We start from the raw sequence: 19,415 nt of genomic DNA, 5'->3' as shown, positions 1-19,415 counted from the left end.
ACCGCTTCCCAGGATTAAGAATATGCCAAAAATGGGGTTGGCAGAAATGGCAGCTATGTGAGCATTTTCTATAGTGCTCTTTCAACTAAATGCATGCCTTTCAAAACTGAGGGCTTCTGTCAAGAATCCATACTGGCAGATCCAAAGTATGCTGCACACAATACTTTGACCTGAACATGCTTGTAGCAGGTAAACTAGAGTCCTGAACGCCAGTGGGGAAGACAGGTAAACTCTCCAGACAGGCCTGCTAGGATAAAGTAGTGCTCTAAAGTAGAAGTGACTATGTGTTAAGATGGATTTCCAAAAATCAGCCCCGATGGGAGATTTTTGGGAGACCACTCTATTTTGATAAAAAGGGAAGACAGAGGGTAGCCAAACTCAATCAAGGTGAGGTAGTAGAGAGGTCAAAGCTTTGTTTTAGGAAGGGTGTGAGAGTGATATAAGTATACAATGGGTCCACCCAGAGAAACACCAGTAATTCAAGTTAGACATTAAAGGGGAAGTTTGCTTTGAAATATTATTGTCCAGATTGTTGAGGCATGTATTTTTTTTTTTTTTATATAGTATTTTATTGTTATTAACATAATACAGTGGTCACAATAACAAAGCAACAAGCAAACAAAAACAACTCCAGACTGTCATAGTCGTTCACAATCAGAAAAGGTACCCAGAACATCAACAGTTGAGCGATCATCTCATCACATGTAATAATGTATAGTATGGTACAAGCACAAAACAAAGCACCCAGTGCACATTCCCCCGCCTGTACATGGGACACTCAGGCCACACCTTCCTCCCACCTGTCCCATATTTTCGACGCTTTGTTGGGACAGCCTCGCGCCGAGTAAATCCTACGCTCCATCATAGCGCATATGTCCATATCTAATTTCCATTGTTCCAGCGTTGGGGAGTCAGGGGCACCCCATTTCTGCGCTATATTGCGCTTAATCAGCCCCATCGCCGTGTGTAAGAGCAATCTTTCCCACTTATTAGTTTCTATCTCATCGGGCACGCCCAGAAGCAAAGCCCCTGGGTCCAGTGGTATGGTGCGAGTCAGAACTCGGGAGAGTTCCCTACAGCATGCGTTCCAAAAAGTTTGTATCTGGGGACACAGCCACAAAATGTGAATAAAGGTCCCTTCCCCATCCCCACACCGCAAACAGTTTGGGTTAGAAGCCCGTTTCCAGCCATATAGACGTGTCCTAGGGTAATAAACCCGATGTAGTATTTTCAACTGCACTAGTCGAAGCCTAGAGGAAATGGCGATTTCCCGGGGATGCATAAGGACTTGTATCCAATCCTCAGGATCTATCACCCCCACGTCTACTTCCCACTTTGCCTTTAGTTCATTCAATTCGGGGGTAGCAAAGGAGGATATAGCATTGTAAAGGATGGAAGTGCATTTGGTAGGGATATGCGCCGGAAGGATGTTACGCTCTATGGGGGTATAGTCCGGTAACTGTGTATCTGCTGTCAGGTAGGGTCTCAAAGCATGGGCGAGGCGAATGTAATGGTAATGTTCCGTATTCGGAATCTGGAATCGCAATTGTAGGTCATCAAATGAGGCCAAACACCCCTGTGTAAGCATATCCCCAATCCTGGCAATCCCCGCGTTCACCCACCTAGGCCACGGCTCCAACTTCTGGGTCTCAGCTAGGTTGTTGTTCCGCCAGAGGGGTTGTGCTCTAGTAGCTTTATTTTCCCACCCAATGAATCGGTGTGCCTGTCTCCACACTGTGATCATATGCGTAGTGGTTGTGGGCGGGGAGGTTCTCGAGAGGGGCTGATAGAGGAGAAGCAGGGGGTCAGTGTTGCGCATGGTGGCTATCTCAGCCCGTATATGGGGCAGGTCTCGGTCCCCGTGGAGAAGGTCATTAATCACCACCAGTTGTGATGCCCAGTAATACGTTTGAAGGCGGGGAACTCCTATTCCTCCCTCCCAAATAGATCTTTGGAGTGTAGTTAACGCAATTCGTGACTGGCCTCCCCCCCATATGAGGTCTCTGAGAAGTGTCTCCACTTGGTAGAACTCCGAGTCGGGGACTTTAAGTGGGGCATTTTGAAGGACATAGAGGAATCTAGGAAGGGTCATCATTTTAAAAAGTGCCGCTCTTCCCATAAGTGTCAGGGGGAGGAGTTTCCAGTGCCGGACATCAATAATAAAGCGGTCTGTGATTGGTCGGAGATTGTTCTTTATATAGCTTGTTAAATCCCCGGATATCCATATTCCCAGGTAACGAAACCCCTGTCGTTCCACCCGGTACGGGCAGTCCTGGGGGATTGCCTGTTCCCCACCCTTCACCGGAAAGAGGATTGATTTCCCCCAGTTGATTCTGAGTCCGCTGAGTTCCCCAAAGCGGACTAACATTTGCGTTACAATGGCAGAGGATGTTGATGGGTCACCCAGGTACACAAGGAGGTCGTCCGCATACAGGGATGTACGATCCTCGTGTCCCTCCGGCCATCTGAATCCTCTCCAGGCGGAGTTTTGGCGAAGCCAAAGAGCTAATGGCTCGATAGCAAGGGCGAACAAAAGAGGGGACAATGGGCATCCCTGTCGCGTACCACGGCCCAGGGGGAAGGACCCAGAGGACCAGCCATTCACTCTCACTTCCGCCTTGATGTTAACATAAAGTAGCTGCACCGAGCCTAAATAGGCCTCTCCGAACCCCATGCGGCGCATCATTTCCCAAAGGCAGTCCCATCGAATGGAGTCGAACGCCTTTTCAAAATCGATTGCCAACAAGGCCAAGGGTTCGTTTATAATCGGGGATCTCTCCAATGCTAAGTGGAGGCGGCGCAGATTCATCCGAGTCGATTTGCCAGGCATAAAACCACATTGATCCGGATGGATCAGGGAGGATGTGACTAACTGCAACCGATTCGCTAATAGCTTAGCAAGGACCTTAGCTTCCCCGTTAATCAGCGATATAGGTCTATAAGAAGCACAATCATGTGGAGGTTTGCCAGGCTTGGGAATGACCACAATAGTGGCCTTGCAAAGATCTGGTGGGAGGGTACCCTGTTCCCGGGCAGCAAGAAACATCCTATGTAGAGGAGCGGCCATTTTGTCTACTCCTAACTTCTGCCAAGTTTCAACTGGGAATCCGTTCGGGCCCGGTGCCTTTCCCGACTGGAGCTGAGACAGTGCCTCTGCAATCTCAGCCTCTGATAAAGCAGAGTCCAGCTGGTCCCTCTGTTGCGCCGAAAGGGTCGGCAGCGTCACCTCATCCAGGAGGCAGGGGTTTAACGGTGAGGTCGGAGCCCGATACAAATCTGCGTAAAACTCTGCGAAGGCCTCGGCAATCCCAGAGTCCGAGTGTTGGGTGTCGCCCTGTGCCGTGACAATTTCCCGGACATGGCGCTGCCCCTCGTCTCTCCCCTGCAACCAAGCGAGCAGTTTACCCGACTTATCCCCAAGTTCATACACCCTCGCCCTAGCCTGCCAATGGGCCTGCTTGGCGTCATCCATCGTTCTGTTACGGAGGCACTCCTGGGCGCGCTGGAGGGATCGGTGGGTCTCGGGCGTAGGATCGGATATATGCTCAATCTCCCTGTTTCTCACTTCCTCTTCGGCCTTTAATATTTCCCGGAACCGGGTGTTTCTTTTATGTGTCGTCCAAGAAAGGATTTCACCCCTTAGCACTGTTTTATAGGCCTCCCATAATATCACGGGGCTGTCCACCGACTTCTCGTTAATTTCGAAATATTCACCAGAAACTTCCTCCAGGCGATCTATCAGTTCCGGGCACCCCAGATAATAATTGTTAAGTCTCCACGTTCTAGGGGGAAGGGGACCCTGCATACGCAATTCAACTAAGAGGGGGGAGTGGTCCGAAATGCCCCGGGGGAGTAAATCTGCGGACATTGCCCTATGGAGGTCGGTATGTGGCAAGAAGAAGTAGTCCAGTCTGGACATGGAGCCGTGAGCGCCGGAATGGAAGGAGTACTCCCTATCAGTCGGGTGTAACTCTCTCCATACATCTCGGAGCCCAAGGGCCGATGCAAAATTGGCCAATCTAGTCGAGGTGTCAGGGTTGCGATTTCGGAGATGGGAACGGTCAAAGTTATCATTCATGGTATCATTAAAATCACCCCCCAGAATGAACGTATCAGGATGGTGTTTCCCTATAAGGGTAGTAAGATCGTCCAGTAATTCCTGTCCCAACCCAGGTGGGGAATAAATTGCGGCAATGGCCATCGTCTGACCCCCAGATGGTCCCCATGACGAACACGTATCGACCCCTTGGGTCACGCTCAACCAATTGCTGAGTAAATGGAATGCGCTTGTGTATCAGGATGAGGGTGCCCCTGGAGCCCATTGTGTACCCCGCCTGAAGGGCAAGGTGGTAATTACTCCTCTGAAAAAAGGCACAGTGTGATCCTGCCAGGTGGGTTTCTGTCAAAAGGGCCACATCAGGGGAGTGTCTATTTAAAAATTGCCTAAGCAGGCGCCGTTTAATCCCGGACCCCATCCCATTTACGTTCCAGGTGAGGAACTTCAGGGATTTGGTGTGTCGCATGGGTGTCCCGTGAGTCTGTGCACAGGATATCTATCACACATGCCGGGGGTCTGTACGATTGTAACAATCAGTGAGAGATGGTGGAGTGGTAACTTCGACCAAAGACAGTGGTTCATGTCCCTTATAACCATATGACAGTCTTGAAGTAACAAACAAACTTTCAAACATTCCCAACTTACCCCCACCCTATACTCCACCCCAACACGAAGTACCTGTCGCCCAAACATAGCTGGACCTTCAACTTAAGGTAGCAGCTCAAAAACCCAGACCCTAGAGCCGGGTCTAGATGAACAAGAAAGAGGGGGGGGGGGGGGGGGGGGGAGGGAAAAGGAGAAGGAAAGGAGGAAGTTCGGCTAGGGGGGGGGGGGTTTCGAGGCTCCTCCAGAGTCCCCTCCCATGCGCCAGTGTCAACATCTTCCATGGTGGACTACTCATGCGTCCGGCTTAAGAGTACAAAGAAAGAATACTTCAGAGCGCTATTACTGGGCCAAAGGGGCGACAGTCCGGACAATGTTCTCGCTGATCTGCATCGGGGTCCAAGACCCCCTGTTCATTCCTCTCCGGGTTTCCCCTCGGGGAGGCGTGCCTGGGCCTCGGTCTTCCTCTCGGTCTCCTCGGTCTCGCAGTCCAATCACCTTCTATATGGGCCTCCGCCCATTTCCATGCCTCTTGCGGGTCGCTGAAATGAACCGTGGTTCCACCATGATATATCTTCAGTTGAGCCGGGAAGAGCAGGCCATATTTCACATTTAGTTGGGCCAGCTGTCTCTTGAGTGGCTCAAACGATTGTCGTGCCCGCTGCACTTCTCGGGTGTAGTCCGGGAAAAAGGCGATTCGGGAGCCGTTATGGGTAATCGAGCCTTGTGCCCGCGACAGTTGCAGGAGGGCATCCCTATCTCGGTAGTTGAGGAAGCGGGCGATGATAGTACGTGGCGGGGCACCCGGGGGTGGTCTACCCGCCGGCATTCTGTGAGCCCGCTCCACTGAGAAGAACTTTGAAAAGGATGTGGCCTCGAAGATGTCTACAAGCCACTGCTCCAAGAACAGCTCCATACACTGTCCCTCCTCCCCTTCTGGCAGACCCAGGATACGGACATTATTGCGACGGGATCGCCCCTCTCCATCCTCCACTCTTGATTCAAGGGTCTTAAGGCGGTTTAAGGCCTGGGACAATTGGCGGTTAATCCCGCCTATATTATCTTCCACTTCAGAAATACGGTGTTCCGCCTCTCCCGTTCTGGAGGTTAGCTTCTGTAGGTCGTGGCGTAGGAAGGAGACGTCTGCCGCCATGCTATCTATTTTGGTCTCCATGGAGGATCGGGAATTAGCAATGGCCGCCATTACATCATGGAGAGAAAGAGAGGCCTCCCCATTGGGGGAGTTCGGTCGCGTTGCTGGGGCCGCCGGGGCCGGGGTGGTGGCGACGGCAAATTGGTCCATGCTGCTCTGTGTGGAGGGTTTCTTCTGCCTTTCTTTCCCCATAGTTCCGGGGAGGCGTGGGGCGTCCGGCACGGTAGGTCGAACAGTGCTAATTACGCCCTTCCGGATCTGCTCCGGTGTATCGTGTCGCAGCCCCGCAACAGGCCAGGTGGAAGGCCTCGGGGTCCTCCAAGCACCTTCCAACACGCAGGTCCCACGACTCCACCGTCTGTATGGGGGGGGGGAGAGTTAATCCCACCTACCTCTAGCACTGTCGGGCCAGGCCGCTGCCGTCCTCCACCACTCGGGGCTGGGTCGAGACAGCCCAAGAGCAGGAGCCGTTTGTCCGGGCGACCTCCGGTTGTAAGAAAAGTCAGTGTCCACTGCGTGTGCCGCACCGTACCAGGCCGCTTCAAGCCCCAATCAGACAGGAGGTGGTCTGCCCTCAAGCTCCGGTGGCCATCTTGGTTTCGCAGTTCGGGGCCCTCGGCCTTCAGTAAATTGCAGATTATGGCCCTCCCAACGGGCAGACGACGGCCCGGATTTCAGCCGGTCGTAGCCCACAGCTTCACGGGTACAATCGTGGCGTTGATGTCGCTCGATGTCCCCAGGAATCAGGATAAAAGTACAGGATTGTGTCGGCGCTTACGGGAGCTCACTCGGCTCACGTCCGCATCGCTTGCGCGCTAGCCACCGAGGCATGTATTTTTAAGAATACTGCAATTGATCTTAAAAAGAATTCCTATGCATATTACCTTAGATTTCCTCACTTGTGCACAAGCGAAAACAAAGAGTTGGACGCAGCCTTCTTGCAGGAATCTTATCCGTTGATGCATCGCCCTAAATTCAAGTACTCTCGCGGCAAGAATACAGATCGCCTGCACCTCAAACTGACATCACTAGTCCAAACGATATGCTCTACCTATTTTCATGACGTTCGTGGCCAGCATAGCCAAACGTGCCCAGTCATCACCCATGCCATAACGTTACTTAACGCAGAACCAGGAAGATAAACGCACACAACCTCACAGAGTAACTTTTCTTTCTTGTCCCAAATAGGAGAGCAAAACATTCATTTAAAAAAACCTCAATAGTCTGCAATGTAGCAAGTGCTTTTATTTTGCAAAGAACTCTCACAAGAGGAGATTAAGTCCACAAAATGAACAATTTGTTTTAGCAATACAAGTTATAGCTAGTGAACATTGCATGCTTCGAATGTTCTTTATAACTTCCTCATGATACACCGATTGCGATCAACGAACAATCCCTGTACTCCAATTCATGTGTGTCCTAATGTTACACCAACAAAACTTCCTAATGACGTACATGGTGTTCCGTTCATGAGAAGATATGGATTCTTTACACTTTCAAGCGCAACGCTTTCGCTTCAGCATGTTTTTACATCATAAACGCGGACAGGTTGCTCCTTATTGCTGGCACCCCCAAAAGGCAGATCGGTTGCCGTTGGTCGTCCCACATACCGGTTATCAAATTAGCACAGTTTATGATTATCCGCCAATGTTGATTGAAGAATCCACCCAACGGTAGCTGGAAATTATGACATGCGCAGAACAGTACAATATAGTTGTGCAGGTAACAGAATAAAAGAATATATTTTAGTAGCCATTCTGTAATTGAATATAAATTTACTGTATAACTCATAACCGGATGAAACCTAATCATAAACGCAAACAACACAGAATGAACACAGACATGACAACATGGGGGAGTAGTTGAGACCACGACATGCATGAAAGGTTAGCGCTGTGAAGTAGGGATAGCTACCAATGGGATGGAGAACACAATGCACCCGCTTCACATAGCGGGCCCTACCAGAAAATAAGGACAGAGATTGTAACGTTTTATGTTGAACCACAGACAGATGGCATTATAATGGAAGTGGTAAGATTAGTGTTCGAAAAGAGAACCAAGTGCCCAGGGAAAAGGTTCATCCCCTAACCCCCACTTTATGGTGCACAAGGATGTAACGGTGACAGCACACCAGGATATCCCATGGGACAAAGCGATGCATATATCATTATCCTGCATACAGGTTGTGGTTGCGGGTCTTCGTGGAATAATCATCACAATATGGTCCATCTGACAACCCATAACTCTGCACAGAATATATTGGTGTGCAAGGCCAATAAGCAATACGCCCAAAAAAAAAATAATACCTCTATTCATTCCTCTTCAAACTATCCACAAATAACAATCGTTACTAGACAGATAAACCGCAAGTTACGCACTCGCTTTTTTATAGTGCGCGATATAAATATCATTCAACATAACTTAATGTGTCAATTCTTTGGCCTGCTGCTGAATTAGTCATTATGCATACAGCATACATGCCATTATTAATTGCAAAAATGTTATGTTTTTTTGAGCTTACATAATGTCTGGACATTCCATTCACTCGTCACGCTGAGTAACCGCTCCGAATAACAGATTGCAGAAATGGAAACTACATTTTCTTATGTCCACTTTCAATTTAGTAAATGTTATTTTTTGTGGGGATTTGACACAGTGTGTCCTTCGAACAGTTGCTGACTTTCGCTCAAGACCAAATAACAAAAGCAGCCAGTTTTCAGTGATTGAAGCCAGAGACTGGTAGGTTTTGATTTTGGGAAAGAATACAACAAAACAAAATAATCTGGACAAGACGCTGCTTCGGGCAAGATGTTCAGAAAACCAAGGACAGTTACAAACAGCTACAACGTAAGAACAATCCAGACAATTTTTGCTGTTACCTCTGGGGATAGATCATCTCTGTAAGGAAATTAAATTAAAACCCCACCTCTCCCTCGTCTTTCATGGCACAAAGCATACCCCGACTCCTAATGTGCTATTTACCAACCACGCATCATTACTATGTCCCTGTTCCGCTCTTGAATCATTCGTTTTCTACTTACACTTCTGGCCTATATTGCACGGCTCTTACTATAATTCATGCATGTCGGTTCAAGTGCCCTTGCGCACTTGAAGCAGCCCTCTCTACCATCATGTGAGACAGGGTGATATTGCATGCTCATACTTAATAGGTCTCCAGAGTGTTTATCATCATGTCACCTGGCCAAACGACGCACTAGGTGAACATTTGTGCTGCGCATTCTACAACACAATTCTATTTCAAAGCGCCACAAGTCGAAATGGGAATGCAGGTTGCTGAAAAATAATTCTGAAACGGTAGGTTACATTCAAGCTCTGACTAGGCCTTGTGCCAATAAGCCGTGCTAGTGCATAGGGGATGGAAGGAGGAGCCTATGGGTGTACAAGTGCTGTAGGGGGCTGTTAAAATGGATTTCTAAATTCTGACCAGATGGGCAGAAGTTTAAGAGGCCACCCTCGGTTTAGTGAAACTGGGGAACTTTCTGGACAAGCCAGAGCAAGCTAGGTAGCTTGGCAGGCGGTGAAGACCAAGTCTCAGGAGGGTGAGAGTGATTGGAAGCCCACAATGAGCACACACAGCAACACACCACAAATTATTCTTAGACAAGTATATATGAAAGATATCTATTAATTTTTTGTCGACCGGACCAATAGACACAAGTAAACGTTAGTTATGCGAAAACAGTTACCACACACAATACTCTACTATACAGCATATATTCAATATGTTTCCCAATGCGACAAATGAGGAAAGCACAGTTAAAACCTGTAAAGCGAAGGGTTAACACACTGGGCGCATTAGACAATTCTTCTGAGTCGTTCCCTAACTTTCTAGACCATCCCAGAGAAATGGGGAACCTTGTGCTCAACAGTACAGCTGTGTGTAAAAGCACACGATCGCGCAGGTGAAGCAAAAAGCGGGTCTTCTTGGGAAGGCTGTAGCAAGTCAGAAAGAGGTTTGAGGCGATAAAGAATTGGTTCCCACTATTTGAGTAGGATGTGCCCTTGGCCTCCCGCCGCCCTCCAGCCTACTTCTGCAGGAGTCTGTCCTGACACATTCTGATTCCACCAGTACTGTCTTGTGGCCAATGCTGGATTTGACTTTGATTGACTTCATTGATTCACGGTGCGTCACCCTTTTTCAACTCTCATGCTGGACTTCCTTCGCATCTTGTACTCATGGTGGCCCTGAATCATGCTGTTCCCATCTTCATCTTGTATCCTGGCTTGCAACATTATGTGTTATTACTGGCTTCTGCAATAGTATTTGCTCTCCCCTCTTTCTGACTGCTTACTCTCTGTTCTCTCCCCTTCTCCCTTTCCCCATCTCCTCCCCTTACTTTCTTCTATGCACTTACTCTATCAAAATTGTCCCTGGACCTAGTATGATAGCAACCTTGTCTGTCTCCTCCCTCCTTCCCTCCTCCCCTTACTAGTTCCTCTACCCCCCCCCTCCCCAACACTATTTGAAATGTTGTCAGGCCTAGTACGATAGTCGCCCGTTTTGTTCCTCCCCTCTATCACCTTTTATTTTTCTCTGGCTCTACCAGAAATGTCATCAGACCCAGTACGGTAGTCGCCTGTCTGTTTCCATTTCCTTCCCACTCTCCCCCTCCCTTCCTTATCTATGTCTTAGCTCTTGCACTATCTGAAATGTCCTCAGGCGGATTATGATAGTTAATTTCACATCCTTACTGTTCCTGGCCTGTAAGAATTTCATTGTATTTTCGCTTGTTCCCTCCCTTGCCTTGAAGCGCTTTGAAACACATTGTGTATAGGCGCTATATAAATAAACTATTATATCAGAACAGTTTTCAAAAGTTGAGAATAGCTAGGGAGCGCAGGCTAACCCAGCCAAGATCGAATACCTTTATTGGATATTTGTGTGTAAAAGGGATTGGTTGTGCCGGGGGGAAACCAGCAAGTGATGCAAGTACTCACCGACCCTCGGCACAGTCTGGACTAAACTTTGCCAGTTTAGTCAAGGTGGCTAGTATGTTAGAGTAGTATTGACTCGGAGGATGGGCCAGGGAACCTCTGGGAATCATGAGGATCAGACCAGTGGTAACTGAAGCAGTTGGGTCATTTCCGGAGAAGGGAAAGCAGTGTAGAGTGTACATATTTTACCAGTTTGCGGAACTCTAGAGGGTGCTCCAGAAGTCTGACCGGGGTATGGATCCTTTTGTGTAGGGAGGCACCTGCAGGGGATAGAGACCTGCCACCCACTCTCAGACTGGAGAAGTACTTGACTGTCATGGAGTTGAAATAAGAGGAGTGTACAGCTGTATGAGGGTACTATTTAGGGAAGGAAAGTAGGATATTAAGTGTTCTCTGGACCAAGAACGGTTTGTGATTGTTGCTGAGGGTCTTTATTTTGATCCATGTAGCCAACTGGAGCCATAGGATAGATTCTATGTCTGCATTGACATCCTTTTTACCCATTTCCATTGCCCTTTCAGCAAACTTATAGTGTCGACAGGACCCACCTCCACTTTGTCCATATAAAAAACATATCCCTTATTGCAATGACTTATTGGGTCATCTAAGGGGAGGCCATCAGCGCAAGTGCCATGGATTGCATATGTGCATAGGGTTTGGGTCTAGCAGAGGGTTTGACAGACACCAAGCCTCAGTGTACCTTTCACAGATGGGAAAATATTCATTTGTAGATCAGTCTTTCTCCCACCCAAATGGGCAGTCCAGCACTCAAATGCAAAGCAATTCTAATCTGAACAATAGAACCAATAGCAACCACAGACATGTGTCTTATAGACAGAGGATAAGCAATATAAATGAAGGAAAAGTCAAAGAAACATTAATGCATCATAAACCCGATTATATCAGCGTTAATACATATTTTTAATACATTATCTAGCACTAAAATTGCAAGTGTAATACCATTATATTGTTCCTGTACAATGTCCAAACATTGGGGAAAATATGGAAAGTGTGATTTTGAGCAGATTTTGAAGACAGCTATAAATCATTAAAATCTGCAAGTCAACCTTTTAACAAGTTACAATTTTGGAGGAAAGGGCTTGTTTGCAAGTTCTGTGGCATTGTATGTGTCCTGGGAACAAAATCAGGAGCCATTCCACGAGTATACATGGCCAACACAGTCAATGGCAGATCTTTCACAAATTCAAAATCCATTTCCTGGTAGATTGGTTTAGCCACCCGTTGTCTGCTTCGTTTTGTAAAGGCCATGACGTGACCAAGCATCCCAAAAGTTCCTGCAGTTTTCACTTGTTCCCTCCTAACGTTCCCGTTGTGCGCAAGTTCAGCTAGTTTTGTTCTGGCATCCATACCATCTATGCCAAAATGCAACCTTTTGGGCCTGTACTTTAGGCACATATTATGGAACACTTCCAAATCTCCTGTATGACAGAATTCGGCGAGTCCCTTCAGGTCTCTTGAAAGCGTTTTATTGTACACAATCTTCTCAAGTGCTTTGTGTGGAGTACAACATGGTGCAAACCACTTCTTGCGTTCCTGCTCCTTCGATAAAGGTCCATGTGCACATTCATGGAAATGTTGTATTTCTCTCCATGTGTATATTGGAACAATAGTGCAACAATGAATGCCATTTTTCAAGTAGAATTTCTACAGATCCATCACAAGTTTTGGAGCCCCACCGAAGAAAATTGCTGTTAGACAGACCACTTTAAAAGGTTTTCCGAATCCTTTTTTTGTTTTTAACAACTTTATTTATTATGGTTACAGCGTTTACTGTGCATTACATTTGTTATTGTGACTCCCTTCACAGTTAATATGCATGTGACTTAATCAGTGCCCCCTCCCGGTGGTCCCACCCCCGTCGCCCCTTTAGTCTGTGATGCTCTGACGGGTTGGAGACCCGTCAGGGCTATAGGGGCCCCGAAAGTTCAATACCAGGCAGAGTTGAAATGTTAACGCCGGGAATCGGGAATGATAGTCCAGTACTGGGGCCCAGCAGTCGTTGAAGCGGTGGGGAGACCCCTCCTTGGCCAGTGTGACCTTCTCCGCCACCAGATCTCCCAAAACATATCCAGCAGAGGGCCAAAAGAGGACCCTCCTGCGCTTTCCACTTCCGCGCCACTGTGATCTTGGCTGCTAGCAGTAAGTGTGTAAGCAGTTTGGCAGATCGCCCTGTCTTGGGATAGCAGTCTGCGCTCGCCACCCCGAGAAGGATCACCTCCGGGTCCATTGGTAGTTTGCGCTGGGTGATGTCCTCAATGATATGCAGGCCCTCACTCCAGAAGGACTGCACTGTCTGGCATCCCCACCACATGTGGAAAAAGGAACCTCGCTCGCTGCATTGTCTTCAGCAGCTCAGGTCTATATCAGCGTTGCAATGGTTCAGGCGAACTGGGGAGTAGTATCAGCGGTGAAGGAGCTTTAGGGCGCATTCCTCGTTTGTAACCCATCTGGATGTCGAGTTGATCCTAGACCATATCTTCACCCACGTCTGGTCTTCTATGTGGTGTCCCAGGTCCGCCTCCCATCCGGGCATGTATGGAGGTCTAACTTTTATCATGTCCTCCTGGAGGAGGCGATATATTTTAGTGATCCGACCTCGGCCTGTGCTTTCCCCCCATTGCCTGTTCAAGTGGGTGGAGGTCCCGGGTGGCTCCCAGACGGACTGTGGGCTGCGAGATCCAGTGGCAAAGTTGGACGTATGCAAACCTCTCTCTTTCTATCAGCTGAAAGCGATCTTTGCATTCCTTGAAGCTGAGCGGGTTCTTGCCTTTGTAGAGTTGGGAGAGGGATCGGAGGCCCACTGCAGTCCAACGGCTGAAGCGAGCTGCCTCCATTCCTGGCCTGAAATCAGGGTTCCAGATGACCGGGGAAAGTGGACTCCGGCATCTTCCTCCTCCGCCGGGCCCTCGTCCATGCCTCGAGGGTCGCCTTGGTGGACGATAGCATCTGTGGTGCGTGGCTCCGGTGGGGCCCTGGGATATGTAGTAGGGAGTATAGTTGTGGCCGGCATCTAGTTTGCTCAATGTGTGACCATTTTGGTGGTGGTCTCCAGGCTCGCCAAGGCCGCAGCACTCGCTAGTTGGGCAGCCAAGAAGTAGTTCATCAGGTTGGGCAGCCCAAAGCCACCCCATTTCGCGGCCCCAGTCATGACCCTCATGGGAATTCTGGCTCTGCGTCCCCTCCACACAAATTTTGCCAGCTTCCTTTGTAATTGTTCCAAGGCCGGTTTTGGGGGGGCAGGGGCCGGGAGAGCAGAGCACAGGTACAGCAGTCTAGGGAGGAGGTTCATTTTACATGCTGTGACCAGTCCCAATAGGGAAATTTCTTGACTGTCCCATCGTTGGAGGTCCTTCTCCAGTTCCTTGAGTAGCGGGGGAAATTAGCAGCGTAGAACTGTTTCGGATCCACTGTGAAGCGTATTCCCAGGTAGGCTGTTGAGGATGTGCTCTATGTTAGCGGAGAGTGTCTGAAGGGAGGCTATAAGGGGAGTGCCAGGTTGATGCCCAATGCCTCTGATTTGGGGTAGTTCACCTGGAATCCAGCCACTCTTTCGAACGCCTCCAGCTCATTTAGGATGGCGGGCAAGGAAGATTGACAGTTGGTGATGAAGATCATCACGTCGTCGGCGTACAGGGAAATCTTAAATCGTTTGCTGTTTATTTCTGGCCCGGTGATGTGCTCGTTGGCTCGTGTCCTTTGGGCGAATGGTTCCAAGACCAGAGCAAAGATCGGCGGGGAGAGCGGACAGCCTCGTCTCGTCCCGCACGAGAGCTGGATCGGGGACGAGGTGTTCTGATTCAGCAGCAGTGATGTTTTCGGGGGTTTGTAGTTTGCGAACACCATTTTCTGGAAAATCGGGCCAAATGGGAATGCCTCCAGTGTGAGGCGCATGAAGTTCCAGTCCACGCTGTCAAAAGCTTTGGTGGTGTCTAGCCAGGCCCCGTCATTCTTGGGTCGCGACTTCGATGAGATTAAGCGCTCGACAGATGTTGTCCACGGTGCTTCTCCCTCTGATAAACCCTGCCTGGTCCTGATCTATGATGGAAGGATTTGCGCCAACCTGTTAGCCAGAACCTTTGAGTATGCATTAGCGTCCACACTGAGCAAGGATTTCGGTCTATATGACGAACACTCCTATGGGTCCTTGCCGGGTTTCAGTAGCATGATTGTGGTAGACTCTTGCATAGAGGGCGCTATAGTGCCTGTGTCCTGAAAACAATGAAAGAGTTCTGTCATTGGGCGCAGCAGCAGGGGGCGAAAGTTTGTAGAATTTTGGAGGAAATCCGTCTGGAGGTGGCCATGGGTTTCAGAGTTTTGAGTATTTCTTCCACCTACTCGGTCGAAATTGGGGCTTCCAGGGCAGATCTGTCCGTTTCTGAGAGGTGTGGTAGCTGGGCGTCTGCTATAAATTGTTCCTGGAGGGCCTGCAGGCGGGGGGGCTGAGGACAAGGTGTCGGCCAGTTAGGCTGCCGCTACTTGGGGTTTCGCCCCTTCACCATACAAGGTTCTTCCTTTCGGGTCTTTCAGTGCGGTAATGTGGTTCCGTCGGCGGGTTCTGGCTAGTTTGCTCACCAGATATTTATTGGCTTTATTGCCATGCACATAGTAGCTCTGCTTGGTCCGGAGCAGGGTCTGGGCCGTGTCCTCGGCATAGTGAGCTTCCAGTTTCGTGAGAGCTAGCCTCACCATTTTGGCCGCTTTGGAGGACCACTTCTTTTTTAAGGTTGCACCTGCCTCCGTCATTTCCTTCTCTAGCTGGCTTCCGTTTATGGTTCGCCTCCTCGTATATGCGGCAGCCTGAGCTATCAGTTCCCCTCTGATTACGGCCTTCATAGCTTCCCATCTCGTTGCTGTAGAGGTGAGGTCGGGGGGAGGTTTTCCTTGAAGTAATTGCTGATGTGTGGCTATGGCATCGCGCACCGCCATATCGTGCAGCATTGGTTCATATACAGACCATTTGTGTCTTCTCTGGGGGGTCCAGGTCGAGACCCTTGCAGTGAGGAGAATTGAGGCATGGTCCGACAACACCCTCGCGCCGATTTCATCATCATCCGTGAATTGCAGGAGCTGCGGGCTAGCTAGGATCAGGTCTATTCGGGATGAGGAGCGGTGGACATGGGAGAAGAATGAGTAGTCTGCTGTGTCTGGGTGAAGGATCCTCCAGGTGTCCACCATGCCCAGTGATATGAACAGGTGGCAGAGGCCCAAAGCTAACCTGAAGCCCCTGGTGGTCCTGTCGAGTGAGGGGTTGGGCACCCCCAAGAAATCCCCACCCAGGACCACCTGTTCCTCTAGGAAGGGGAGGAGAGAGGATTACAGGGTTGTGTAGAAGGCCTCTTGACTGTCGTTTTGTGCGTAGACCGCGATCAGTGTGTGGAGTTGCCCAAAGAGATCCCCCTTAATCGCTACGAATCTGCCGTCTGGGCTACGCAGAGTCTCCTTCTCCTTAAAGGGGATGCTTTTCGCTAGCAGGATTGCCGTGCCCCCTTTCTTGCTGGGGTCAGAGGTCGGATATTGTGTGGGGAATGGCCGGCAGCGCAGTCTAGCAAAGTCCGCGGCTAAGAGGTGGGTCTCCTGGAGGAACCCCACCGAGGCCCGAAGGTCCTGTAGGCGTCTAAGGATGGATTTATGCTTCGTGGGAGAGTTCAGGCCCCCAACATTCAATGAGACGTAGCGTAGTTTAGTGTGCGCTGGTGGGGAGGTCTGCGGGGTGCCATTAGTAATCAAGTGGGCAGCGGGGGAGTGTAAAGCCTGTGCTCAGGGGAGTCCACCGGGAGACCAGTGTCAGCATGACTCAGCTGTAACAGAGTTTTAACATTGTCCAAATCAGGGCCAACCGTGGCCCAGTTACCAGGGGGGCGGAGGAAAATCCCAGCCCAACAAGAAAAAGGGGAAGAAGAAAAGTTAACCAAGCTGGCCCCGACGGGCTTCGGGCCAGAGGGACTGTCCATCCACTCGGCGGGGCCATTGCGTGGGACGCCCGGGTGCCAAGAGTGCAGGTTCGGGCATGGAGCGCTGGTGGTCTGTTACTCATCATGTGCAGCAGTAAGTTTACCTCCTTTTGGGACTTTCGTCCAGCAGCTGTGTTGGGGCCTCGGAGTTGAGCTGCGTGATTTATCTGTCGGGGAGGTAATTGCATCTTCCTCAGGTGTTGAGGGCTCACCCCCCATGATACTGCGTGCTTCCTCCAGGGCGTGAATTACCCTCGTTTGGCCCTCCAGTGTGAACTGAAGCGAGGCTGGGTAGAGCCAGCGATATTTGATTTTCCGATCCTGCAGGAAGGTTGTTAGGGGCCGAAGGGCTCTCTGCCGTTGGACTGTGGAGGCGGCTAGGTATTGGAAGAGCTGTTTGACAGCACCCTGATATAGGAGGTCGCCTTGTGAGTGGCTAGCTGTCATAATTTCCTGTTTCGTCGAGAAAAAGTGTACTCTGGTGATCACTTTAGGCTAGCCGCCGGCGGGGTGTTCCTGCAGCCTCACAGTCTATGAGTGCGATCCAGCAGAACTAGTGACTTATCGCAGTCCGGGAGGAGAGTTTGGAAAAGGTCCCCGATGAAGGCAGGGAGGGATTGATCCGGGATCGAGGCGGGGACTCCTTTGATACGGATGTTGTTTCTGCGGGCTCTGTTTTCCAGGTCCTCCTGTTTGCGATGCATATTTTCGGAATTGTCCTCCAGAGTATGGATTTTCTGTAGCAGCTCTACAATCTGGGCCGTGCGTTCCAGGACTTGGTCTTCTGTGTTCCCGACCCTATGTTCCACCTCCTCAACGCGGTTGTCCAGGCCATCTATCTTGGTTGAGACCTCTGACATGCAGTTGCAGAATTCCATTTTGATGTCGGCTAGGAGGCCCTGGATATCGTCTTTTGTAGCCCATTGTCCTTGGGCTCTTATGGGCGAGGAAGGCTCAGTCGGGAGGGGGAGGAGGTGGTGGAGGGGGATCCGGATGTTTGGGTTTTTCCCTCAGGTGCAGTAAATTGGCTATATCCACTGACTTCGGGCCCTTCAGCTTGGACATCTTGGTACCTGGGACGCTGTTTGCATGGGAGCGTGTTATCAGCAGGATATTGTTGAAAGGGGGGGGGGCAAATTCGGCCGTGACCTCCTCTCCGTCTCAGCTGGGTGCGTGGAGCCTTGTAGGGTGTACTGGGGGGAGGCCCTACCTTGACAATACCGCCTGTCAGGCCACCGCTGGTGGAGAGCGCTGCATCTCTTGGGTCTCCTGGGGCTGACTGCAGCGTGTGTCCGGTTTCCATCCGCCGGGTTGCCAAGTGGGTGATGGTGTCTGGATTCACGTCAGGGTTAGACTATTTCAGGCTGGTGTGACGGGTTAAAGCTGGGGCCATGGCACTGCCCACCTCTGCCGGTGTCCGCCATGGGAGCAGAGCGCCTAATGCAGGGTAGCCGAAGGGGGTTATTGGAGCGAAGAGATGGGTTTCGGGCCGATTCACTCAGTTACCCAGACCCCTCCGGAGTCTCTGTAGGCTGGTGTTTGCTGAGGTTTACTGCAATGATTGAGATGTTTTCTGCTGCTTTGCCAACTTGGTTTGGCTTGCTGGTTACCTGCTGTTCTCTGTTTCCCTGCTTTTAATGAAGAGGGCCTGTCCAGGCAGATCCTTCAGTGTTGCATGTAGTGGCGCAGGTCCATAGGCTTCAGATGTGTGGTCGGGACCTTTCCGCCAGGCAGATGGGTGTGGCGAGGGAGGGCTGGTGCCGTGCCTCTGTAGCCCTCGGATGGTGTGTGGAGGGGGGGATGCCCACAGTGTAGGCTGTTGGGCCAAGGAGGGGCTGCTCTGGGTCCCCCCCAGGCTGCTGTTAAGATCTGCGGGCCTGTTGCAGGTCACGAGGTGTAGTATGGTCCGGTGGCGGGGCGGCCCTGGCTGATGCTGGGCCTGTGCTGGGGGGCACGCGGGCCTCCCTTCTCCCCTGAAGGTCCGAAGGCTAGTGTGGTGGGTCTGTGGGGGACCGTGTTGGCGGTGGGGCTGACCCTGCAGGCGGGATGAGTTCTGTGGTTGGGCTGACCCCGGATCCAAGTCAGAGCTGAGTGTGGGCCAGGGTCAGGAGTTGAGGCTGATGTAGGTGGCGGGCGGGCCGGGGGACCCCTCCGCAGCCCCCCCCGCTCAGGACCCCGGGTATGGCTCCTCACCGAAGTCGTCTGCCGTGGGAGGGAGCAGGTGCCGGGGCCACCCGGGTCTGCAATGTAAGGCAGGCGGGCGGGCCCACGGCAGGCCCCAATTCCATGGGTGGGGGAGTGTGTCTGCTGTCCCACTATTCGGGCCTCAGGTTGCTGGTGGAGGGAGGTGCTGATTTGGTCCCCTCGAGATCCTGGTGATGTGTGGCCGCCTTGAGGGGGAGGCCCAGGGTGGCCGCAGCTGTAGGTGGAGGAGTTCTCCCAGCGGAGCAGTCTCTGGCATGGCGGAGGGCCTGTGGCAAGGGGCAGCGGGCGGGCCGAGGATCCTCTGCGGCCCCTCGCGGTTCAGGCGGTCACAGGCTGGACCGGGGGGGGGGGTCAGTGGTTTTGCATGGGGGGGGTAGAGGACCCCCAGCTCGCTTTGATGTGTCCGGGGGGACCGCAGTGAAGAGGGTCCGGCGGAGGCATGCGCTGCAGGTGGTGGGTCTCACTGGGT

At 50.9% G+C, this 19,415-nt stretch overlaps 1 protein-coding gene across 1 annotated transcript in view; it reads right to left on the bottom strand.

The window, feature by feature from the left end:
* The window catches only part of EIF5B (eukaryotic translation initiation factor 5B), a 1,211,079-nt gene that overhangs the window by 404,485 nt on the left and 787,179 nt on the right, over positions 1-19,415 (bottom strand). The gene's annotated exons all lie outside the window — the stretch shown is intronic.

Source organism: Ambystoma mexicanum, chromosome 7p, assembly GCF_040938575.1.
Source record: "Ambystoma mexicanum isolate Mex_15411 chromosome 7p, UKY_AmexF1_1, whole genome shotgun sequence".
NCBI lineage: Eukaryota > Metazoa > Chordata > Amphibia > Caudata > Ambystomatidae > Ambystoma > Ambystoma mexicanum.
Note: the sequence above shows the minus strand (reverse complement) of the source record. Positions and strands in the feature narration are given on the sequence as shown.